This window comes from Lolium perenne, chromosome 5, assembly GCF_019359855.2.
Source record: "Lolium perenne isolate Kyuss_39 chromosome 5, Kyuss_2.0, whole genome shotgun sequence".
NCBI classification, from domain to species: domain Eukaryota; kingdom Viridiplantae; phylum Streptophyta; class Magnoliopsida; order Poales; family Poaceae; genus Lolium; species Lolium perenne.
Window position 1 is genome coordinate 187,954,461 of NC_067248.2, and position 10,420 is coordinate 187,964,880.

Below are 10,420 nucleotides of genomic sequence, written 5' to 3' on the forward strand. Positions count from 1 at the left end.
CCTAAAAGTAATGAAAGAGGAGCTTCTGAAACTTACATAGATAAGATACAATGCATCGTTGAGAAAACTCCCAACTCCTCTGTTGATGCTTCTTCTCTTGATGTTACTTGATTTACACTTTCTGCGCCTAGCTGAAAGGCGTTAAAGAAAAGCGCTTATGGGAGACAACCCATTATTTTATTTCTGCAATTTTTGTTTTATATTTCAGTCAAGGTGCTTGTTACTACTGTAGCAATACCTTTGTATCTTTATTTTCTTGCATTGTTGTGCCAAGTAAAGTCTTTGATAGAAAGTTGATACTAGATTTGGATTTCTGCGCAGAAACAGATTTTTAGCTGTCACGAATTTGAGCTTTTCTCTCTGTAGAAACTCGTAAAATCCTAAAACAATTCATGAGTAATCCTCAGATATGTACGCAACTTTCGTTCAACTGGAGCTTTTCCATCTGAGCATGTTAAGTGCCTCGAAAAAATTCGTCTTTACGGACTGTTCTGTTTTTGACAGATTCTGCCTTTTATTTCGCATTGCCTCTTTTATTGTGTTGAGTGGATTTCTTTGCTCCATTAAATTTCAGTAGCCTCTGGTAATGTCCAGAAGTATTGGGAATGATTGTGTCCTTGCTGAACATGTGAATTTTTGATTATGCATTAACTCTCTAATGAGATTGCTTTGAGTTTGGTGTGAAGGAAGTTTTCAAGGATCAAGAGAGGAGGATGATATAATATGATCAAGAAGAGTGAAAAGTTTAAGCTTGGGGATGCCCCCGTGGTTCAGCCCTACATATTTCTAGAAGACTCAAGCGTCTAAGCTTGGGGATGCCCAAGGCATCCCCTTCTTCATCAAACTTATCAGGTCACCTCTAGTGAAACTATATTTTAATTCCGTCACATCTTATGTGCTTTACTTGGAGCGTCCGTGTGCTTTTATTTTCGTTTGTTATTTTAAGTTTTCTTAATAAATCGGATCCTAACATGCTTGTGTGGGAGAGAGACACTCTCCGCTTTTTCATTTGAACACTTGTGTTCTTCGTTTTATTTTTCATGTTCATGGCGAAAGCTGAAAGCCGCAGCACTTATTGATATTTGGTTGCAAACAGAAAATGCTTCATGTGGTAATTGGTATATTGTCTTGAATAATTTGATACTTGGCAATTGTTTTGAGCTCTCAAGTAGATCATGTTTAAGCTCTTGCATCATGTAGTTTAAACCTATTAGTGGAAAACTACCGTAGAGCTTGTTGAAATTTGGTTTGCATGATTGGTCTCTCTAAGGTCTAGATACTTTCTGGTAAAAGTGTTTGAGCAACAAGGAAGACAGTGTAGAGTCTTATAATGCTTGCAATATGTTCTTATGTAAGTTTTGTTGTACCGGTTTATACTTGAGTTTGCTTCAAACAACCTTGCTAGCCAAAGCCTTGTACTGAGAGGGAATGCTTCTCGTGCATCCAAAACCTTGAGCCAAAACCTATGCTATTTGTGTCCATCATAACTACCTACTATGTGGTATTTTTCTGCCATTCCAAGTAAATACTTCATGTGCTACCTTTAAACAATTCAAAACTTTATTACTCCTTATTTGTGTCAATGTTTTATAGCTCATGAGGAAGTATGTGGTGTTTTATCTTTCAATCTTGTTGGGCAGACTTTCACCAATGGACTAGTGGCATATACATCCGCTTATCCAATAATTTTGCCAAAAGAGCTGGCAACGGGGTGCCCAGCCCCAATTAATTAACTTTCATTAATAATTCTCTTCACATGTTTTGCCCTGATTTATCAATAAGCAACTTAATTTTGCAATAGACACTCCTCCATGATATGTGAAATGTTGGAAGGCACCCGAGGATTCGGTTAGCCATGGTTTGTGAAAGCAAAAGGTTGGGAGGAGTGTCATCTATAAATAAAACTAAAATACATGTGTAAACAAAAGAGAAGAGGGATGATCTACCTTGCTGGTAGAGATAACGTGCTTCATGGGAGCCGCTCTTTGAAAGTCTGTTTTACAAGGGGGTTAGTGTAGGATAACGTTGCATAGAAAACAAAAAATTTCCTACCGCGAACATGCAATCCAAGCCAAGATGCAATCCAGAAGACGGTAGCAACGAGGGGGTATCGAGTCTCACCCTTGAAGAGATTCCAAAGCCTACAAGAGGAGGCTCTTGTTGCTGCGGTAGACGATCACTTGCAGCTTGCAAAAGCGCGTAGAAGATCTTGATCACGATCAGTTCCGGCGCCACGAACGGGCAGCACCTCCGTACTCGGTCACACGTTCGGTTGTTGATGAAGACGATGTCCACCTCCCGTTCCAGCGGGCAGCGGAAGTAGTAGCTCCTCTTGAATCCGACAGCACGACGGCGTGGTGTCGGTGGCGGTGGAGAAGTCCGGCGGAGCTTCGCTAAGCTACGCGGGAGATATGGAGGAGAGGGGGGCGGCTAGGGTTTGGGAGGGGGTGGCCGGCCACTTCAAGGGGGGCGGCCAGCTTGTGGTCTTGGGGTGGCCGGCCCCCTCCCTTGGCCCCTCATTATATAGGTGGATCCCCAAGTGTTGGTGTCCAAGTCTTCGAATAAGACCCGAACCAAAAAACCTTCCATAAGAGGGGGAAACCTAGCCAAGTTAGAACTCCCACCAAAGGTGGGAGTTCCACCTCCCATATGGGGGGGTGGCCGGCCCCCTAAGGGGGAGTCCACTTGGGACTCCTCCCCCACTAGGGTTGGCCGGCCATGGAGGTGGAGTCCCATGTGGACTCCACCTTCCTTGGTGGTTTCTTCCGGACTTTTCTAGAACCTTCTAGAACCTTTCATAGAACCTTCCGCGACATTTTAATTCACATAAAATGACATCCTATATATGAATCTTATTCTCCGGACCATTCCGGAACTCCTCGTGATGTCCGGGATCTCATCCGGGACTCCGAACAAATATTCGAACTCCATTCCATATTCAAGTACTACCATTTCAATCATCCAACTTTAAGTGTGTCACCCTACGGTTCGTGAACTATGCGGACATGGTTGAGTACTCACTCCGACCAATAACCAATAGCGGGATCTGGAGATCCATAATGGCTCCCACATATTCAACGATGACTTTAGTGATCGAATGAACCATTCACATACAATACCAATTCCCTTTGTCTCGCGATATTTTACTTGTCCGAGGTTTGATCTTCGGTATCACTCTATACCTTGTTCAACCTCGTCTCCTGACAAGTACTCTTTACTCGTACCGTGGTATGTGGTCTCTTATGAACTCATTCATATGCTTGCAAGACATTAGACGACATTCCACCGAGAGGGCCCAGAGTATATCTATCCGTCATCGGGATGGACAAATCCCACTGTTGATCCATATGCCTCAACTCATACTTTCCGGATACTTAATCCCACCTTTATAACCACCCATTTACGCAGTGGTGTTTGGTGTAATCAAAGTACCTTTCCGGTATAAGTGATTTACATGATCTCATGGTCATAAGGACTAGGTAACTATGTATCGAAAGCTTATAGCAAATAACTTAATGACGAGATCTTATGCTACGCTTAATTGGGTGTGTCCATTACATCATTCATACAATGACATAACCTTGTTATTAATAACATCCAATGTTCATGATTATGAAACTAATCATCCATTAATCAACAAGCTAGTTTAAGAGGCATACTAGGGACTTCTTGTTTGTCTAAATATCACACATGTACTAATGTTTCGGTTAATACAATTATAGCATGATATATAAACATTTATCATAAACATAAAGATATAAATAATAACCACTTTATTATTGCCTCTAGGGCATATCTCCTTGCCTCCCACTTGCACTAGAGTCAATAATCTAGATTACCTTGTAATATACCTAACACCCCTGGCATGCTGGTGTTGGTCATGCTTGGCCCTAGGGAGAGCTTTAGTCAACGGATCTGCTACATTCAGATCGGTGTACTTTGCAAATCTTTACTTCTCCATCTTCGATGTACTCGCGAATCGAGTGGTAACGCAGCTTGATATGCTTCAGCCTCTTGTGTGACCTTGGCTCTTGTGCATTGGCGATGGCACCCATGTTATCACAAAGAAATGATTAATGGGTCCAATGCACTAGGAACCACACCGAGCTCTACAATGAACCACTGCATCCAGACCGCTTCGATGAAGCCTCCGAAGCCGCTATGTACTCGATTCCGTTGAAGACTTCGCCACCGTGCACTGCTTCGAGCTTGCCCAGCTTACTGCAGCACCATTCAATATAAACACGTACCTAGATTGTGACTTAGAGTCATCAGGATCAGTGTTCCAACTTGCATCGGTGTAACCGTTTACAACGAGCTCTTGGTCACCTCCATAACAAAGAAACATATCCTTAGTTCTTTTCAAGTACTTCAGGATATTCTTGACCGCTGTCCAGTGTTCCATTCCCGGATCACTTTGATATCTGCTAGTCAAACAAACAGCATGTGCTATATCCGGTCTAGTACATAGCATGGCATACATGAAAGATCCCATCGCCGAGGCATAGGGGATATTACTCATCCTTTCTCTTTCTTCTCGTAGTAGCCGGTCCTTGAGTCTTACTCAATACCTTGCCTGGTAACATGGGTAAGAACCCTTTCTTACTTTCGTCCATTCTAAACTTCTTTAGAATCTTGTCCAGATATGTACTCTGTGATAGCCCTATTAGGCGTCTTGATCTATCTCTATAAATCTTGATGCCTAATATATACGATGCTTCACCAAGGTCTTTCATTGAAAAACTATTATTCAAATAACCTTTAACATTGCTTAATAGTTCTATATCATTCCCGATCAATAATATGTCATCTACATATAATATCAGGAATGCTACAGAGCTCCCACTCACTTTCTTGTAAATACAGGCCTCTCCATGACACTGTATAAACCCGAAGTCTTTGATCACCTTATCAAAGCGTCGGTTCCAACTTCTTGATGCTTGCTTCAGTCCATAGATTGAACGCTGAAGTTTGCATACTTTGTCAGCATTTTTAGGATCAACAAAACCTTTGGGTTGTACCATATACAACTCTTCCTCAATGTCTCCATTAAGGAACGCTGTTTTGACATCCATCTGCCAAATCTCATAATCGAAAAATGCAGCTATTGCTAACAAAATCCTCACAGATTTTAGCTTCGCTACAGGTGAGAAAGTCTCATCGTAGTCAACTCCTTGAATTTGTCGGAAACCTTTTGCGACAAGTCGAGCTTTATAGACAGTAATATTACCATCAGCATCTGTTTTTCTCTTGAAGATCCATTTATTTTCGACAGCCTTTCGGCTATCAGGTAAGTCTACCAAAGTCCATACTTTGTTATCATACATGGATCCCATTTCGGATTTCATGGCTTCTTGCCATTTGTTGGAATCTGGGCTCATCATCGCTTCTTCATACGTCGCAGGGTCCTCATCATTGTTATCCACAATCATGACATTTAGACAAGGATCATACCAATCAGGAGTGGTACGTTCTCTTGTTGATCTGCGAGGTTCAGTAGTTTCCTCGTTCGAAGTTTCATGATCATTATCATTAGCTTCCTCTGTTGCCGGTGTAGGCGGTACAGGTACAACTTCCCAGATCGCGCTACTCTGATCAACGAGTATAGATTCATCAATCTCATCGAGTTCTACTTTTCTTCCAGTCACTTCTTTAGTGAGAAATTCTTTCTCAAGAAAGGTTCTGTTCTTAGCAACAAAGATTTTGCCTTCGGATCTGTGATAGAAAGTGTACCCTATAGTTTCCTTAGGGTATCCTATGAAGACGCATTTCTCCGCTTTGGGTTCTAGCTTGTCCGGTTGTAACTTCTTTACATAGGCTTCGCAACCCCAAACTTTCAGGAACGACAGCTTAGGTTTCTTATTAAACCATAATTCATACGGTGTCGTTTCTACGGATTTTGATGGTGCTCTATTTAAAGTGAATGCGGCTGTCTCTAATGCATAACTTCAAAATGATAACGGCAAATCAGTAAGAGACATCATACTACGAACCATATCTAAGAGAGTTCGATTACGACGTTCGGACACACCGTTACGTTGAGGTGTTCCCGGCGGTGTCAATTGTGAAAGTATTCCGCATTTCTTTAAATGCATGCCAAACTCATAACTCAGATATTCACCTCCACGATCAGATCGTAGAAATTTAATCTTCTTGTTACGTTGATTTTCTACTTCACTTTGGAATTCCTTAAACTTCTCGAAAGTTTCGGATTTATGTTTCATGAAATAGATATACCCATATCTACTCAGATCATCTGTGAAGGTTAGAACATAACGATAACCACCGCGTGATGCTACGCTCATTGGTCCACACACATCGGTATGTATGATTTCCAATAAATCAGTAGCTCGCTCCATCATACCAGAAAATGGAGTCTTTGTCATTTTTCCCATTAGACATGCTTCGCATCTATCAAGTGACTCAAAGTCAAGTGATTCAAGTAATCCATCAAGATGGAGTTTCTTCATGCGTTTCACTCCAATATGACCAAGACGACAGCACATATAAGTAGAATTATCATTTAATTTAATTCGCTTAGCATCAATGTTATGTATATGCGTATCACTACTATCGAGATCTAACAGAAATAAGCCATTCTTTTGTGGTGCTCGACCATAAAAGATATTATTCATAAAAATAGAACAACCATTATTCTCAGACTTGAATGAATAACCGTCTTGCATTAAACAAGATCCAGATATAATGTTCATGCTCAACGCAGGTACATAATAACAATTATTTAGGCTTAAAACTAATCCCGAAGGTAGGTGTAGAGGAAGTGTGCCGACTGCGATCACATTGACCTTGGATCCGTTTCCAACGCGCATCGTCACTTCATCTTTCAGCAGTTGTCGTTTATTCTTTAGTTCCTGTTTCGAGTTACAAATATGAGCAACCGAACCAGTATCAAATACCTGTACTAGAACGAGAACCAGTTGAAATGAACATCTATAACATGTATATCAGATATACCTTCTTTCTTCTTCTTGACAAGGCCGCTTCTTCAGATCAGCCAGATACTTGGAGCAATTACGCTTCCAGGTGTCCCTTCTCCTTGCGTAATAGCACTCAGCATCACGCTTAGGGCCGTTCTTAGGTTTCATAGGAGGCGTGGCAGCTTTCTTGCCACCCTTCTTGAATTTTCCCTTAGACTTGCCCTGTTTCTTGAAACTGGTGGTCTTGTTGACCATCAACACTTGGTGCTCTTTCTTGATCTCAATCTCAGCAGCTTTTAGCATGCCAAAGAGTTCAGGTAACTCCTTGTTCATGTTCTGCATATTGTAGTTCATCACGAAGTTCTTGTAACTTGGTGGCAGTGATTGAAGGACACGATTAATCCCCAGTCTGTTAGGAATCACTATTCCCAAGTCACTGAGTTTCTTTGCATGCCCGGTCATGGCGAGCATGTGCTCACTAACGGAGCTGCCTTCTTCCATCATGCAACTGAAGAAATGTTTCGATGCTTCATAGCATTCCACGGCCGCATGAGTCTCGAATATAGCTTTCAGCTCATTCATCAACTCATGAGGATCGTGGTGCTCAAAACGTTTTTGAAGATCGGATTCCAGATCGCACAGATGGCACACCGAACTTGAGAGTACCGAGTTTTCCGAGTCGCGTAAACAGCTTTTACTTCATCGGTTTCAGTTTACGCAGAGGGTCACCTAGCGGTGCATCAAGCACAAATTGCAGATTTCCGCCAGAGAGGAAGATCCTCACATGACGGAACCAGTCGGTGAAGTTGCTACCGTTGCTCTTAAGTTTCTCTTTCTCTAGGAACTGATTAAAATTGATTGAGGACGCCATCTCTACAACATATATTTGCAATAGTTTAGACTAAGTTTATGACAAATTGAGTTCAAATTTTAATTCAACATAATTAAAAATCTAGGTGAACTCCCACTCAAAACAATATCCCTCGCATTGTCTTAGTGATCACATGAACCAAATCCACCGCACCTAAACCCGATCATCACGAGAAAAGGTGTGATTTCAATGGCGAACACTCAAAGTGTTCATCATATCAACCATATGATTCATGCTCTACCTTTCGGTATCACGTGTTCCGAGACCATGTCTGTACATGCTAGGCTCGTCAAGGCCACCTTAGTATCCGCATGCGCAAAACTGTCTTGCACCCGTTGTATGTACTTATTGAATCTATCACACCCGATCATCACGAGATGCTTCGAAACGACAAGACTTGGTAACGGTGCTACTAAGGATGAACACTTTATTATCTTGAGATTTTAGTGAGGGATCATCTTATAATGCTACCGTCGCGATCTAAGCAAAATAAGATGCATAAAAGGATTAACATCACATGCAGTTCATATGTGATATGATATGGCCCTTTTGTCTTTGTGCCTTTGATCTTCATCTCCAAAGCACGGACATGATCTCCATCATCTTCGGGCATGATCTCCATCATCGTCGGCGTAGCATCAAGGTCAATGGCGCCGTCTTCATGATTGTCCTCCATGTAGCAACTATTACAACTACTTTGAAATACTACTCAACATGAAATTTAAAGACAACCATAAGGCTCCTGCCGGTTGCCACAATACAATAATGATCATCTCATACATATTCATCATCACATTATGGCCATATCACATCACCAAACCCTGCAAAAACAAGTTAGACGTCTCTAATTTGGTTTGCATATTTTACGTGGTTTAGGGTTTTCGAGAGAGATCTAATCTACCTACGAACATGAACCACAACGTTGATACTAATGTTTTCAATAGAAAAGTAAATTGAATCTTCACTATAGTAGGAGAGACAGACACCCGCAAAGCCTCTTATGCAATACAAGTTGCATGTCGAACGAGGAACAAGTCTCATGAACTCGGTCATGTAAAGTTAGTCCGAGCCGCTTCATCCCACTATGCCACAAAGATGCAAAGTACTCAAACTAAAGATAACAAGAGCATCAACACCCACAAACCATTGTGTTCTACTCGTGCAACCATCTATGCATAGACACGGCTCTGATACCACTGTAGGATAACGTTGCATAGAAAACAAAAAATTTCCTACCGCGAACACGCAATCCAAGCCAAGATGCAATCTAGAAGACGGTAGCAACGAGGGGGTATCGAGTCTCACCCTTGAAGAGATTCCAAAGCCTACAAGAGGAGGCTCTTGTTGCTGCGGTAGACGATCACTTGCCGCTTGCAAAAGCGCGTAGAAGATCTTGATCACGATCAGTTCCGGCGCCACGAACGGGCAGCACCTCCGTACTCGGTCACACGTTCGGTTGTTGATGAAGACGACGTCCACCTCCCGTTCCAGCGGGCAGCGGAAGTAGTAGCTCCTCTTGAATCCGACAGCATGACGGCGTGGTGTCGGTGGCGGTGGAGAAGTCCGGCGGAGCTTCGCTAAGCTACGCGGGAGATATGGAGGAGAGGGGGGGCGGCTAGGGTTTGGGAGGGGGTGGCCGGCCACTTCAAGGGGGGCGGCCAGCTTGTGGTCTTGGGGTGGCCGGCCCCCTCCCTTGGCCCCTCATTATATAGGTGGATCCCCAAGTGTTGGTGTCCAAGTCTTCGAATAAGACCCGAACCAAAAAACCTTCCATAAGAGGGGGAAACCTAGCCAAGCTAGGACTCCCACCAAAGGTGGGAGTTCCACCTCCCATATGGGGGGGTGGCCGGCCCCCTAAGGGGGAGTCCACTTGGGACTCCTCCCCCACTAGGGTTGGCCGGCCATGGAGGTGGAGTCCCATGTGGACTCCACCTTCCTTGGTGGTTTCTTCCGGACTTTTCTAGAACCTTCTAGAACCTTCCATAGAACCTTCCGCGACATTTTAATTCACATAAAATGACATCCTATATATGAATCTTATTCTCCGGACCATTCCGGAACTCCTCGTGATGTCCGGGATCTCATCCGAGACTCCGAACAAATATTCAAACTCCATTCCATATTCAAGTACTACCATTTCAATCATCCAACTTTAAGTGTGTCACCCTACGGTTCGTGAACTATGCGGACATGGTTGAGTACTCACTCCGACCAATAACCAATAGCGGGATCTGGAGATCCATAATGGCTCCCACATATTCAACGATGACTTTAGTGATCGAATGAACCATTCACATACAATACCAATTCCCTTTGTCTCGCGATATTTTACTTGTCCGAGGTTTGATCTTCGGTATCACTCTATACCTTGTTCAACCTCGTCTCCTGACAAGTACTCTTTACTCGTACCGTGGTATGTGGTCTCTTATGAACTCATTCATATGCTTGCAAGACATTAGACGACATTCCACCGAGAGGGCCCAGAGTATATCTATCCGTCATCGGGATGGACAAATCCCACTGTTGATCCATATGCCTCAACTCATACTTTCCGGATACTTAATCCCACCTTTATAACCACCCATTTACGCAGTGGTGTTTGGTGTAATCA